Source organism: Grammomys surdaster, unplaced genomic scaffold, assembly GCF_004785775.1.
Source record: "Grammomys surdaster isolate TR1022 unplaced genomic scaffold, NIH_TR_1.0 99, whole genome shotgun sequence".
Taxonomy (NCBI): Eukaryota; Metazoa; Chordata; class Mammalia; order Rodentia; family Muridae; genus Grammomys; species Grammomys surdaster.
In genome coordinates, this window is record NW_021604578.1 from 2,830,242 (window position 1) to 2,846,348 (window position 16,107).

Sequence of the window (16,107 nt, forward strand, 5' to 3'; positions counted from 1 at the left end):
TGTCTGTCTGTCTGTCTGTCTGTCTGTCTGTCTTTCTCTCTCTCTCTCTGTAATTCTGACTCTATCTCTTTCTGTCTCTCTTTGATTCTGACTTTATCTCTCTGTTTCTGTGTATCTGTTTGTGTCTGTCTCTTTGTCTCTCTCTGTGTCTCTGTGTGTGCTTCTGACTCTCTCTGTCTCTGTCTCTCTCTGATTCTGACTCTATCTTTTTGTCTCTGTGTGTCTGTCCATCTATGTCTCTCTCTGTCTCTCCCTCCCTTTCTCCTTCCCCCCTCTGTCTTTCTGTGCATGATTTTAGCAGAGAGTACTTATTGTGAAGGCCATCTGAAGCTTTTTTTTTCCTTGACACATATGCTGACTTTATTCACAAGGCTTTTTCTTTTTTTGACATTTTTATTCCCTTAAGTTCAGCTCTACAGTGGACAGAATCAAAAGTGGCAGAAAGCAAACATATTCCCTTAACAGCATCCATAGTCATTGCTAACACTGATGCTTTGCCATGAATGACAAGGAAACAAACAAGCAGGCAAAACTCACTGCCTATTTCCTTCAAAACAAACAACAACAGAAAGCACTTTGCAGATCAGGCTCTGTAAATGGCTGTGGAAATTTCCATTATGCTGCTCCAACTCCCACACACAATCCACACTATCTCCAAACTCACCTGGAAGCGTTTCTAACCTTGAGTGTGCTAAGATTTGGATCCACTCTTCAAGCTTATTCTTTTTTGAAACCTAGGATATATAATCAGAAATTGAAAGAAAAAGTACCATATTTCAAGAGCCATCTGAAAGTTGAAACCACACAGCTTCACACAGCTACAGCTCCTGTGATCCTATGGCTACATTTTCTGGAAGGCTTACCCACAGTGATTAACACAGTAACCAACCCAACTGACAATGACAAAGCAAGTGTGTGTTTGCACTCGCACGTGCACACGTGTATTTCTATTCTTCTAGCTTATAGTTCAAATTTATTTTCTATGAAACTTGCTCCAGGGACAACAGAAGAAAACTGTTTTTCTTTCTTTCTTTTCATTTTTTAATTTAAGAAAATCACATAGAGGTTGAGCTACAGCTGCGGAGAGTACATTTCCCAGGATGTTTCTGATATAGAATCGTAGAGTTGATTCTCAGAGGAGCCCAGTGTGTGCACACATTGGTGTCTTGGTTGATGGTATGGCCTGGATGAGCCAAGTTCCAGATGCCTTCCCAATCAATTCCCACACGGCTACAGTTCAGTGAATGATCTGGAACAAAAAGCAGATGGTATTGGGAGATGTGCCATCCATAAGAGACAGAGCAGGGACCAAAGATCCACAAACCAGGCAGAGCCACTGAGAGCAAAAAAGGAAAAGTCAAAACCCCTAAAAAAGAAAGTAATCGATGCAGATGCTGTGTGTGTGTGTGTGTGTGTGTGTGTGTGTGTGTGTATGTATGCATGAAGTTTGGGTCATTGTTATGAACCAAGCTTACTGAGATAAAGGGTTATGGTTCTAAGTGGCAGATATCAGACACATGATCTTGAATAAAATGTAGACTAAAGAAAGACAGTTTATAGGAAAATGCAAAAATATGTATGAAGTCTATGCTGTCTCAGAGAAACATTCTGTTATAGTAATTATAGCCTGAAAAACATGATGACTTACATTCTATCTTAAACCCCTTTTTTTTAACTTCTTTTTAAAGTCTTTTTTAATGAAAATTTTATTTTGGTCTTGTTTTTCCTCTCCTCCAACTCCTACCAGATCCTTCCCAGTCATTTAAGAACTGTTTTTTTGTACTTAAAGACTTTGTTTTTGAGATTATAATTAATTACATTTTCCCTTCCTTTTTGTCCCTCCAAACCTTCCCCAATACCTATTTCTGCTCTCCTTCAAATTCATGCCATTTTTCACAAAGTGTTATTGTGTGCATATATGTATACATACACACATTACTAATTGTTATTGCATGCATATGTACATATGTGTGAGTATATGCATATACGTGTACATATATGTATATATGTGTGTGTATGTATGTATATATATACGTATACATGTGTGTATATATGTGTATGTATGCATAAATGTGTGCATGTGTGCATATGTGTGTGTATATGTATACATTCTTAAATGTTAACTGCTCAGTTTATATGTTATTTGTATGCATACTTACTTTTTCAGGTCTGACTATTTGACACTGGATTTTAAAGGCTGAATCTGCTGCCCTGTTCATAGCATCTACAGTTACCTTGTCAGAGCCAACTCTATGTGTTTATATGTTCAAAAATGTATACATACACACATGTGCACACACACATACATAAATACATATAAGTGCAATTTATGATTTGATAACTGGAACTTAATAGAGAATGTAAAAATTGTCTGAAGAAAAATGAAATAGAAAATGTTTTATATTGAATTATAAATTAACTGCCAAGCAGGTTTAGACCTGGAATTTGTTCTTCAATGCAACAAATAACTTAATTAAAAATAAGCTAAAAAATTTACATTTTATGCTTGTTTACCATGAAGGAGACCTTGGGTTTAGTCCTCAGCATGCATGTTCCCAGAGACAGACAGGCAGACAGACACAAACATGTGCAAGTGTGTGTGTGTGCAGAGAAAGACATAAAACCACATTTATGAAAGTGCTTGATTTTCACGCAATTTGAACTTCTGTAATAGCTAAAATTCATCTTTACAGTGATTTAAAATCAATACAAATTTGTTTTAAAGCAGACTAGTTTCTAATGTCACTTTTTACTCAATATTTTAGATCTTAGGGTGTCATCAGAGAATTCTTTGGTACTTTCTTAATGCTGATGGTTTGTTAGAGTAACAAATGACAACCTTAGTGGAAATCCAAGTAGACAGAGAACAAAATCTTACCATTCCTATAATAAATATGGAATAAAAATATTAGCATACATGATCAAAGTGGTGATATTTAACCATGACTAACATAAAACTAATTTTAGTAAGTTTTATCATACATGAGAAATAGAATATACACAGAACTAAGTTTAGGAAGATGAAATGTGTTCAATATTATCAAGTTTCTTCTAGAACAGTCTTAGACAATTTGTTGTCTAATGTATTTTGGACAAAAGTGTGTAGCTTAAACAATCCTACCCCATATGAAAAGATCCTCATATATATTTCTTTTGTTTTAAGTACATCTAGATTTTGCACTTTATAAATAAGTATATCAAATATTCTAGTAAAAATTTCAATAAAAAAGTTATATAGAAATTATCCTTAATGAGTATTTAATTCAATAAACTTAACTTTGCCTTTTGCTCTTGCAACTGGGTTGTGAAGTTCTCACCCCACTTCACAGTATAAAATGGTGAATGAAAGTTCTAAAACAAAACCATTAATTTCAATTATTATTGTCTTTGGCCCACTCACTTTCTATAGAGTAGTGCTACACATATATACTTAATCAGTACTTCATGACAGATTGATCAGTCAATCATTAACTACCATTCTGGACCTGTAGGATGTTTACAGTACCATCTAAGCAAATAAAGAACACTTCCACTTCCCCAAGCTCTTTTTTCTTTCTTTCTTTTTTTTTTCTTTTGCTAGCCTTCTGGATTTGAGCTAACAAGGATAAGATAAGCAAACCTGCCTGGAGGTGAAAACATTCCTTCTCTTCCTGGGAGCTCCTCTTCACTGTCTCTATGGCTCTCTACCCAGTGAGGTACAAAGGAAGATAGAGCCCTCCCAGCCAGAGACTTAGGGGTAGAGAATAGCCCAACCCTGGTGGAAGAGGTTCAGGTTGGGATGTGGGGGCTAGGAGGATCAATGGGGGTGTGGATTTGGACAGTCCACTCTTCATCGGCTCTAGACCTGAGTCTTCTGCTCATCTGCGAAGTGAAAGGCAAATCTCAGATGTCCAGTCTCTCGTTCCCTCTTCTCCCACTCCCACTACCCTTCTCTCTTGGGGTAGCAGGTGGGAGGGTATTCAGAAAAATTTGGAAGAGTGGACACGCTTGGAAACAGCAAGCGTATACAGTTTGTTATACTCATTCCAGAGAAGCGCGCGTTCTGTTTTTCTCCTCAACTGCTTTCTTGTTTTCAGGTTTATATTTTCGAAATGACACTTTCTGAATAAATACATGGAGGCAATAAAAGCAACCATAAAAGCAAACCCAGGAAGGTGGCAATAAAATATGAATCACGGTTTCCAGGATCAGCTTCACCGTCAGACTGTACACACCACTGGGAATGACACTAACAACTGTTGTGTTCTCTTGGGCTGAGAGTGGGCCTGTTCTCGACAGGGCTGAACAGACACTGAAGTAAAAGGTGGAGACGGGGGGTTGGGGGGCGTGGGGGTGGGGGTGAGGCAGAGAGATGCTATAAAAGAAACTGGGTCTCAGGGCCAGGCTGCCTCAAAAAGCTACCATTTGGAAGAGTTGTAGCTGGGTGAAGGCAAGCACATAAAATAGGGGCCACTGAAGTGAGGCGTGCAATTTCTGTCTTTGATTCTGCCCTTAACTTGATATGTGATGCTGAAGAAGGTTATGTACCTTTATATACTGACTTCCCGATGGTGTGCAGAGTGAAATAACACTACTCACCCTAGTTGTGTGTGCTTTTATGACAAATACTTTTAAAGGCTTCGGTTTCTTCAGATGTACAAACTAAAAAAGAAGAACCCGCGTTCAATTTTTACCTCAAATACTCATGAAATAAAATGAACGGTGTCACAGAGCTATTTGCTAAACTGCATTTTGTGAGTACAAATAGGAATTTTCTGCATCACAAACAATTCAGGCTATCGAATTAGGATGAACCTTAACTGGGGAGAATACAATACCGGAGCTGTAATTTAATAATCACACCAGACAGCAGCCTCCCACATAGCAAGAGGTTATCAGAATTATTTACATTTGGATGTAGGACAAAGACAAGATATGTCATCGTTTTGGTTGCTGCTTGCATTCAAAGTGGAAATCATCTTCTTTACAGAGTGCAGTCAGCAATATAAATTTATGAAGTTCATTAACTTTGATAGTGAAAACAGAAATTGATATCAAATAAAGAATTTCTCTAATTTAAGATAAGTAAAATTCTGGAGAAGAAAAGTATCTTAAGATAGTACAGAGGAAAGAAATCCTAGCTTTTTGTTATGTTAGTGTAGCACAGCTTCTTTGGACTATAGTTTATATGTGCATTGTTTTCAGCTTAAAAGCAGATGGTTATACAATATCCATTATAACCATAGTGTCTAGGCAGCTTGCATCATTAAATTAACTTAAAATAGGGTCCCTGTTCTGGCTAGCCTCTTTGGGATAATCAAATTAATACTAGCTGAGAAACCAGGCTTAGAAATAGATGAGAGTATATGTTTTTCTGGCCTTTTAGTAACATCACCTTCCTTCATTCTTAAATCCCATCTTAAAAAGTTGAATTGAGCAAGAGTAGAGATCATTCCTTGGTTCATTTTTGCTATTGATGTGGTTTTAGGATGAGAAAGTCACTGTAGGCTGGTTAATGAGTCCTCCTCACTAGTTTACTAAGGTTGGTAAGGTCATGATACCTTAGCAGATCTGAGGAGCGAGGGAGAGAAAAGATTCAGGCTGGTCTTAGGATGAGAGAGGAATCAAAAAGGTCTGAGTCAGAATCAGTTAGATAAAATATAGCAGCTTGGATAAGGGTGTTTCAGAAAATAAAATTTTTGCAGATGAAGGAAGCAGGGTAGATTTCATGAATAAGGGGGGGTATAAACTAGGAATGAGAGAAGTAGAAGAATTTTACCTAAGACAGAGCTTTAAGGAAATTATACCTATTCGTGTCTCTTCTGAATGTGCTCTCAGAAAACTTACTTCACTACCTGGACATAGTTTTAAATGAATGAAAATGTGATTACATTACTCCCCTTTCTCTTTCTTTTTTCTAGACTCTTTTATGTACCCACCTTGCTCTTTTTCGAATTCAAGACCTTTTTTACCTAACTATACACACACACACACGCACACACACACACACACACACACACACACTAAAGGAATCCACATGTATATTTATGCGTTAAATACATAAATAATACATAAATATTTAATTATAACTTTTTCAGTCCTTTCATTGTGACTAGTGTGCACAAAATTTCAGGCCTGACAATTTGGCACTGCAGAAAAAAGGTTCAGTGCTGGAGAAATTATTTCTCTCTCTTTCAATGTTTGTTAGTTGCCTGTAGAGCTTTGTCTAGGGATTGAGCTCTGTGAGATTTTAACCCTCCCCTTTTTTAGCATATCTTTTTATGTTGTACTCCTTTAGGTCTTGTTTAGGCAGCCATGTTGTTGTGGTAAAATGGGTTAATCTTTTCTGCCATTTCCAGGAGACACAATCTCATAGCAGCTTTTCCTCTTCTGTAGCCCCTACAATCTTTCTACCTTCTTCTGTGATATTCCCTGAATCTTAGATACAGAAATTATGTTCTAGATAAAATAACTGGGGCTTGGAATCCCACCAGAAGTCGTTCTTTATATTTTGATTGGTTGTTTTTTTATTTTAATGGTCTCCCATAATTTCCAAAGAGAAGCTTCTTTGAAAATGATTGAGGGCTACATTTATCTCAGTTTTAAGGATACATGTTTAGAATGCTGTTAGAAATTACACTGATTTGTATAGTGATAATACTAGGTTCTCCTATGAGATTTCTGACCTGCCTGTGGAGTTGTCTATGCTTTCAGTACCAGACAGAATTTTCCTTTAGCTGAGTGGACCTTAAGTTCAATTAGACAGCTGTTGGTTACCACCAAGATTTGAGTGCCACTATTGCATTCTGTGTTAGGATTTTCCAAAGTAACCAAACTGGTAGAATGAATGTATAGGTCATTTGTTAGACTAGCTTACAGGCTGTAGGCTTATAGATATCCAATAGTGGATATATCATGACAGCGATGCTGAGAATCTGATACTTGTTTTCAGTCCATGATTCTAGTTGCCTCAGTCTTCTTAGTCTGGCATTAGGGTCCTAGGGGATTTTTGGAGAACTGCTTATCTTCAATTTCCTTTGCAACAGGATAGATAAACTTACCAGAGAGAGTTGGGATAGCCAGGAGAAAACAAAGCAGCTTCTTTCCTCTCTGTCCATTTCTGTGTACCGCTCAGAAAGGTGCTCCAAGCCTGATTATCAATACAACCTCTCACAGCTTCATCCAGAAGCTTGAGTTTTAATTGATACCAGATGCAGGCAACTTGACAACCAAGATTAGTTTTCACAAATCTAACCTTTGTCAACTTCCTACACAATCGCATCAGAAAACACAATAGAAAAATTACAATTATGAAATAATAATGAAATAATTTTATGGTTGCGAGTCACTGCAGCATGTAGACCTGTATTAAAGGGTTACAGCTTCTGGAAGGTTGAGAATCACTGTCCTAAAAGATCTCCTGTACTCCAGACATAATCTTTCTTAAATCCACTATAGAGAAGCACCACAATTTCTCCCTGATAGTCAGGATAATTTTAATATTCTTATTCCTTTCTTAGCCTGTTGGATTAAGTGTGTTACAAGCCCAAAGGGAGCAGGAGGAAGTCTGATTTTTCTATTTCAGTGGAATATTTATGTGGCTCCTTGCAGGTCACACACTCTTATAAGGAAAGAAATATTCTAGGCCAGAAGAACTTGGGGGCATGGAAACAAGAAGCAAGAATACTTCTAGTGGGTCACTAGGGTGATAGTGAATACAGACATTCCCATTGTTACCCTTTGACAGACCTGGGATTTCTGGCTATGGGAGAAACTGTTTCAAATGCTGACTTGAAGCATATACCATCTTCTAGGGAACCCTGGTCCAGCCACAAGGATATTGTCACTTAACAATTTTCACTATAAATGGGTTGCTTAGTTAGGGTTTTCTTGCTATGAAGAGACACTATGATCATAGCAACTCTTACAAAGGAAAACATTTAGTCGGGGCGGGTTTACAGTTCCAGAGGTTTAGTCCACTATTGTCATGGTGGTAAGGAAGCAAGGCAGTGAGCAGGCAGACATGGTGCTGGAGAAGAATCTGAGAGTTCTACATCTCAACCTGCAAGCAGCAAAAGACTGTGCGCTAAACAGTGTAGCTTGAACATAGGAGATTTCAAAGCCTGTTCACACTTCCCACAAGGCCTCAGTTTTTTTTTAATTAATTTATTTTTTTTTCAAATCGTAATTCATTCACACAGGGGTTATAAACACAGAAAGGTAGGATGTGGGGAGGGGGATGACACTGGAGCGTGGGTGTTCAGGGGGAATACAGATATCTTTCAGAACAGGGTATTGGCTGGGTGAAGGTTCAGGGGACAGATCACTGTGACTCTGCCTATGATTCACTTGTCTTTATCTAAGTTGGTATTATCTGCCAAGATAACCTATTTAAAAGGTCTATGACTACTCAGGCTGATAAATTTCCACGAAAGCTGCCTGTTTACAATAGCTTATAGCCATCTGTTTCAAAGGCTTCACTTCTTAATAGTGCCAGTCTCTATGGGCTAATCATTCAAACACTGGTGGGTCTATGAGGGCTAAACCTCTTCAAAGCACCACATTACATTTTTTTCATTTAACAATACTTTGATTTTATTATTTATTTATTTTATTGGTTATTTTATTTATTTACATTTCAAACATTATCACCCCACCTAGGAATCTATCCCATCTGCAGACACCAAGTGCAAACACTTTTACTGATGACAGGAAGCACTTGCTGACAGGAGCCTGGCAAAGCTGTCCAGCCTCTCTGCCAATGCCTGACCAATACAGATGCAGATGTTCTCAGCCAACCATCGGACTGAGCCCGGGGACCCCAAAGGAGAAGTTAGACCACATTACATTTTTAAAGGTCCATTCTACCATTTTATCAAACAATCTGCTTCAGGATGGCGAGAAACATGGTGGGAAAAACCAATGGATTCAATGAATATGGGTCACTATCACACCTCTCTCTGTGAGGTGAGTGTCTTGGTTAGAAGCAATGTTGTGTGAAACGCTGTGATGGTGGATAAGGTGTTGTAACGGGGCTCCTTTGTAAAGGCTGGTTCTGCTACTTTGTAATAGCCCATTCTGCTACTTTGTAATGGTCTGTTCTGCTGCTCTGGTCCACAGGTCAGGGTCTAGCAAGAGAGAGAGTGGGGACAGAGGAGGGGCGAGAGACACAAAAGATGGATACAAGACAGAGTTTGGTCAAGTCTCTTCAAATCTCTTCTTTATTCTCCTCTAGTCTCCTATATAGAAAGGAAATCCTGGGTGTTTATACTCTTTACCACGTGACTTGCCGTCTTGGACAAACTCAACTGAAGGCACTACGTCACATGCCTTGTAGCCATGGATACCACATGCACCTTGCAGCTGGGGGCACTAAACAGTGTAATAAGATGTTTATCAGAGTGTGCTCAGCTGTTGCAAGCTGTTGAAAACAAGTCTCTTGTCAGGTTATATGGCTCGAGATGGCTGTAAAGATGATAGCTGCTTTCAGCTAAGAGTCGGCTCCCAACAAGGTGTTGGTAAGTAGGTTTGGCAGAATCACTATATTCAGGAAAAGCAAATTCAAAACTAGAATAAATATCTACTCTACTAAAGACAACTTGTTTTCTTTTCTGTGATGGACATGACCTAGTATAGTCAAACTGTTACCTGGTCTCTGGCTGGTCACCCCAGAGAATGGTGCCATATTGTGGGCTCATTGTTAGTATCTCTACTGACAGAGTTATGTTCAGGAGTTGCACAAGCAGAGTGAGGAGAAGTCCATCTCTCCTGCCATGTGTATCTAGCTATGCTGGTCATTGCCATGGTATATAAGCAGTGTATAAAATTATTTTTGAAAATTATTTTGTGTTTGAGATTAAAATTATATCATTTCACCTTCATCTTTTCTCCCTCTAGACCCTTCCATATATCGTTTTCTGTTCTTTTTTAAATTCAAGGCCTCTTATATATACACATACATTCCTAAATACATATATACAACCTGCAGAGTCTATATATTATTACTTTAATGGGGGATTATTATATATGATTCGAATACTGAGGTTTAATTTGATTAGAAAAATTGAAGTTATGTATCAGGTCAAATCACAAATGATATCAAGGCTGTATGGTTTGGAAATCAAAGAATCTACATAACTTCAAATGAGCAAAAATGAAAATTTATTCACAAAGCAAAACCTACTGAGTGAGAGACTACAGTATTCTAGAAATTCTTCTAGCACTTCCTTAGAGGACAACTGTGAATACCTTGAATTTCTGTTCTGAAAAGGAGATGGATGCAAGCCAGTAAGTAAAGAAATCATGTAGTTGCTGATACCCTGTATGCATGGTGGTCTATCAGAAGGTGAAGGATAACAAACAAACAGTGAGTGAATCTTTAAGATGGATTATGGAATAAAGTTGTTAATTTTCACTAGTTAATTCAAATAAAGCCTCACTGAGGAGTGGGCTTTCAGGTCACAAGGCGAAGACACTCTGTTCAAAGCCCATCTATACACAGCATTGTAACAAAACCTTCTGAGTTTAGATAAGAAGACTGAAGGAGCTGAAGGGGTTTGCAGCCCCATGGGGAGAGCAACAATAACAACCAACCAGAACTCCCAGGGTCTAAACCACCAGCCTGGGAGAACATAGGGAGGGATCCATGGCTCCAGCTCTATATGTAGGGGAGGATGGCCTTGTTGGGCGTAGGTGGGAGAGGAGGTCCTTGGTCCTGTGAAGGCTGGATGCCCCAGTGTCAGGGAATTCGAGGGTGGGGAGGTGGGAGTGGGTGGGCAGGTGGGGGCAAATCTTCATAGAAGCAGGAGGAGGGGTATGGGATGGGCGAGAAATGGGGAAAGGGGATAACATCTGAAATGTAAAAAATTTGACACTTCTAAATATTAAAAAGTTAAACACATGTACATATGTTTACACTAAAAACAACACCAACACCAACAAACATCACAGGAGTTTAACTATTAGTGCAACCTACTTGGATTTTAGGTCAGTATTTTGTAGAACTCCATCAATATAGCATCATTTGTGTAATGTACACCCTGTAAAATATTGCCCTCATTGCCCTACGTTCTTATACAAGAACGAAAGTCAAAAATGTTGAGGCCATTAACTCTTTAGAATATTTACATTTAAATAAAAGCACATACTCCCTGAGAACAATCATAACTTTTTTCCCTCAGTGCATACCAGAAGGCAAGGGATGGGACTTAGGAGTGTCACACTGCAGCTCTGGGGTTTATGCATTAATTATCAATGTCCATTGGTTCATTTGTGAAATAAGAGCATTGTGCAATCTCAACACTTCTAGAAGAATCTTTCACAGTGCATTAAGGCTAGTGACAATTTTGAAAACCAGAGGAACTGATAGACAATTAATTAGGAATCATCATTTAGTGCTCGGTCTCTGATTGGTGAGTTCAAAAAGACATGAGCACGTTGAAGGACTGTGTGGATATTGGGTAAAACAAATCAAGTAGCTAACAGTAAGATTTAAGTCCACATTTCTGAATAAATTAGGACAAATGTGACAAAAGTTGAAATAGATTGCAAATTCTGGCTTTCCCTAGAGCTGTGGTTCACAACCTTCCTAACACTGTTAGCACTCAACACAGTTCTTCAGTGTTTGGTGACCACTAACCATGAAATTATCTTATTGCTACTTCATAAGTGTAATTTTTCTACTGTTTATAAATAAAGTGTAATGTAAATATCTAGTTTTCAGGATATATTATTTGTGATCCCCATGGTGTCCTGACCTACAGATTGAGAACCACTACCCTAGTACAAGCAAATCTCCCAATTTTTCCTATCACTGCTAGCTTCATTCTACCTACAATGATAGTAGACTAAAGTATTCTGAGGTTAACTATAACTACAAAATCTCAGAAATCTCTTACTCGGTGTGTCTGGAAATGATTGGTCCCCATCGCCACCCCTTGGGTTTTCTGTTGTATTCTTCATGAGCAGAGTGGCCACAATGCAGGCCGTCAGCAGGTCTATCCATCAGGAAAGGGAGATTAGTATGACCTGATTTGAATGCATGTATGGAAACATATTTATTAAATAATGCCCAGGGTCAACACAAACATGAGTAGAAAGTACTGTCAGCATTCACCTACCACCTTGTAGTAAATCAACACGTGTTGGATTTTTGTAAATTTTATGTTTTGAATGCATATATGTGCAGTTTCTGCTAAAATACTAAATGCAAAGAAAATTGGGAGTGCTTTAATAATAGATGACATTTCTTAGTATGCTAATACTAAGGGAAGGGTGGAAATATCTTTGTATGAATGGTATCATTAAGGAAGAATCTGAGAAATGATCAAGAGATCACTGAAGTCTCCAGGGTGTTCTGTGGTACTCTGTATCCTACTGGCCAGGAAGGTACCAGACATTAGCAACTATGTATGGAAGATATCAACTTAATCCCATGCCATCCACCTTTTCCTCTCAAACATAGATTCTTTGTCTTTGTGATTCTCTCTCTCTCTCTCTCTCTCTCTCTCTCTCTCTCTCTCTCTCTCTATCTCTCTCTATCTCTCTCTCTCTATCTCTATCTCTATCTCTATCTCTATCTCTATCTCTATCTCTCTATCTCTCTATCTCTATCTATCTCTATCTCATCATCTATATATAAGAAACCTACTGAGTCAATTTAGTTGCTTGTTTGTATATGATTTTGGTGTGACTGCTTGTATTTGATAGACAAGTTAGGTTCATCCCTGGGGAAGACCAACTAACTCTCTAGCCCTCAGCTATATGCCGGATTTTTAAAAAATTCTAATCAAGAGTATTTGAATTGTTCTGACAGACAGTAGGTTGTTTTGATAAAGCTTTATCTATTTTGGGCCTGTTACCAAGATTTATTTTTAGGGTACATTGTTCCTCACCGCAGGGCTAACTCAGTCCTGTGCTGTGATAGATCCTTTGCTGGTCTAAATTTCCAGGCAGGCTTGTCTGTTTCAGACCATGGGATTTTTAACAATCCTTGACTTTGCATGAGTGTGGAAGTTACAATTGTTCTTTTCTAAAATGTTCTTGCCCAGTGTCAGTGTGTAGGTTTCTATTAAGCTGAAGATGGAAGAGGAGTTCTGTGCTTATTCTGCATTCTCTCTCTGCACAGCTACCCCTATCAATTGCTGCACAAATCCTACCCCCCCCCCCCTTTTTTCACCTACAGAGACTGTCAGGCTCTACTTGAGTCTCTCTCTTCTGGTCTGAAGTCTAGAAATTTTCTCTGGGCAGAAAACCTTGCATGAGTGTAAGTCATTTCTCTTTCTTTTTCGTTTTTGTGAATTGTTTATTAGTTTTATTGTAGATTAGTTTTATGTTTTCTAGGATCATAAAATAATGATTTATTGTTTATTCAGTTTTTTACTTCTTTGTGTCAAGAGGTTAATATCAACCTATTTTTTCTCCATATGTCCTAAAACTTGAATCTTCTAAATCTACAAATCTAATGTTCGTTCTTGTTTCATAAACACTCTGATTTCATCATGGCGGAGCACCACGTCTTAGAAAACAACATGAATTTCTTGTTTCCCCCTGAGTAAAGAAAACTACAAACATACGAAACTAAATGTGATGCTTCCAGTGTCTTCAAGTATAGTTTTTGGAACATTGCATATTGACCAGATAATTATGAACACATGTAAGCTTAGAGAGAACATTTCTGAGGCAAACCATTATTTTTTTTTCTGAAACCATATAAGACATAGTAAAATATTCACTCTCCATCAATATTTATCTTGAAGTGAAGTAAAAATTTAAAACCATGATCAAGGATGTAAAATATGCTTCTGCTTTAAAAAAAAACACCAAGGATATGAAGCTGAAGAGATGGCTCAGTAGTTAAGGACACTTCCTTCTTTTCTTGCTCTTGCACAGAACCATATTCAGTTCTCATCAGCTGCACTGGGAGGTGTACAGTAACTTCAGGTCCAGGGGACACCCCCTCTCTGACACACACACACACACACACACACACACACACACACACACACACATTTAAAAACAAACTAGGAAATGCTTGAATCATATATGATAGCTCTCAGCAAACTAATGTGTCGGACGGTTGGGAATATCCTTGTACTAATGATACCATTACTAAGACTTGAGAAAAGACCTAAGTCCTGACTGGGTTCTATTGTGCTCTGAATTCTAGTGTCCAGGAGGTACCAGGAATGAACAAAGCTGACAAACAGGTAGTGGTTGAATGAATGGAAGAATGACAGATGACAAGAAAGGATGAAATGCTGAGATGTCTTCAAGATGTTTTGTTTTATTTTTTTTATTTTTATTTATTTTTGAGGAAGAAGCATTACTTGTACTGTGATTTCTGAAAAAGTATGCAATACTAAGAATGGTTGATTTTAGTTTCAAGAGATGGTTGCATAAGTCTCTCACATGGTTAACAACTATATTTATTAATACAATGTGATGCAATTATTACATAATAATATGAATAAATATGAATATCACAAACACTGGGGTGCACTTACAAATTGTTAGATGCAGCTTACTTACTTTGCCTCATCAACTCTTTTTGAAAGTACCATGATGTAATCATTCCATTTTACAGCTGTAGAGGTTGAGACAGGGGAACAATAACTTGAACATGTTTACAGAATAGTTAGTGGTATATTAAGCCCATAAACATTCCATCTTGCTCCAGTATCTAGATTTTAACCATAGGTTACCCTGTATCTTCATACACAAGAAAAACAGAGAAGCTCACTATGTCAGAGGTGACAATAACGATGAGCCCTTTTAGTGTTAATGTATAAAAGTAACAAGAAATGGATCCTGGGTGAGTCATACCTCAGAAGCTGTCCCCTAAGATGACAAAGCTTGGCATGACTTTGATTATACAATGTATTTCTGAAATGAGCAGAAGGCATGGAAGGGAACTACTATCCACTTCTAAAGGAGTTAGTTGTAAGCTAACTTTGTAGCTGAAAGGACAAAGTGTCTTGTCCACTGGTGTAAGAAGGACTTCCTCAGTGGCAGGATTAAGTCTCTACTTTGAAAATGTACAGCCATGGATTATTTCACACTAAAATATTCAAAATGAAATCCTGTTCTATCATACAATTTCCACATTACATTTTGCCTTCAATAGATTTTCTCCCTGAAGAGAGAAAATGTCAGACAGAGGTTATGTGTATACACTGCAGTAGGGGTTGATTTTGGTTCTCTGGTTTAATCACTCAAAGATTTCAGAAATACCCACAGCACCAAACAATGACCTTAACTTAGTCCATTCACAAGTGGAACCCATAGTCAGTAGTGGCAACTCAGACTTCTTCCCTGTAATAATACTGCATCCTTACAGAAGCAGTACCTCACCTTCACCCACGTACAGTCCTGTATTCTCCCACTGTTTTTAGAACAAAGAGAAAGGGCTATGGTTTTGTTATCATAGGAATAGCACTTACTATGTTAAGATATTATTTAAGAGCTTTACATTTTTCATATTATTGAACACATAAAGCCCTGTATGATCTCAGTATTGGTTTCATTCTGAAGAAAAGAAACTGAGGTTTATTGAAGCTTTATTATTTTTCTCAAGGTTGCAGAGTAGTCAGTAGACATAAATATAAATCTATCTACAAATTATGGATGTTTTCTGACTTTCTGGTACGCCATGATGATTGCAGCATCTTTCTGTTAATAGTAAATTTTATACGTGCATACATCATTTTACGATGCAGATGATATGGAATCCAAGCCCAGATTGCAACAATTTTTCATTTTTATTTGTTTTATAATCTTAACTATGTGTCATTGGCTCATATGGTTTACATTTGTTCACTACAACCAAATTTGAAAATTGAAGAAATGAGTACTCATAAGCTTAGCTATCCAAATATTGCAGTCTGTGGTCCTTCCAGACCTTAGCATCTTGTGGAGTCAGTTCAGAAAGTCCATTCAGGACTAGAAGCTCAGGTGTAGTTGATCATTTTCCCTTAGTATACTGTAATGAATAATGAGGAGAATTTTCTATTTCAAAAATAAAATAAAATAAAATAAAATAAAATAAAATAAAATAAAATAAAATAGAAAAACCTTTCCTGTTCAGTTTTTTAGTATTGTATGTTACTTTTTGAACTTGGTTTAAAATCC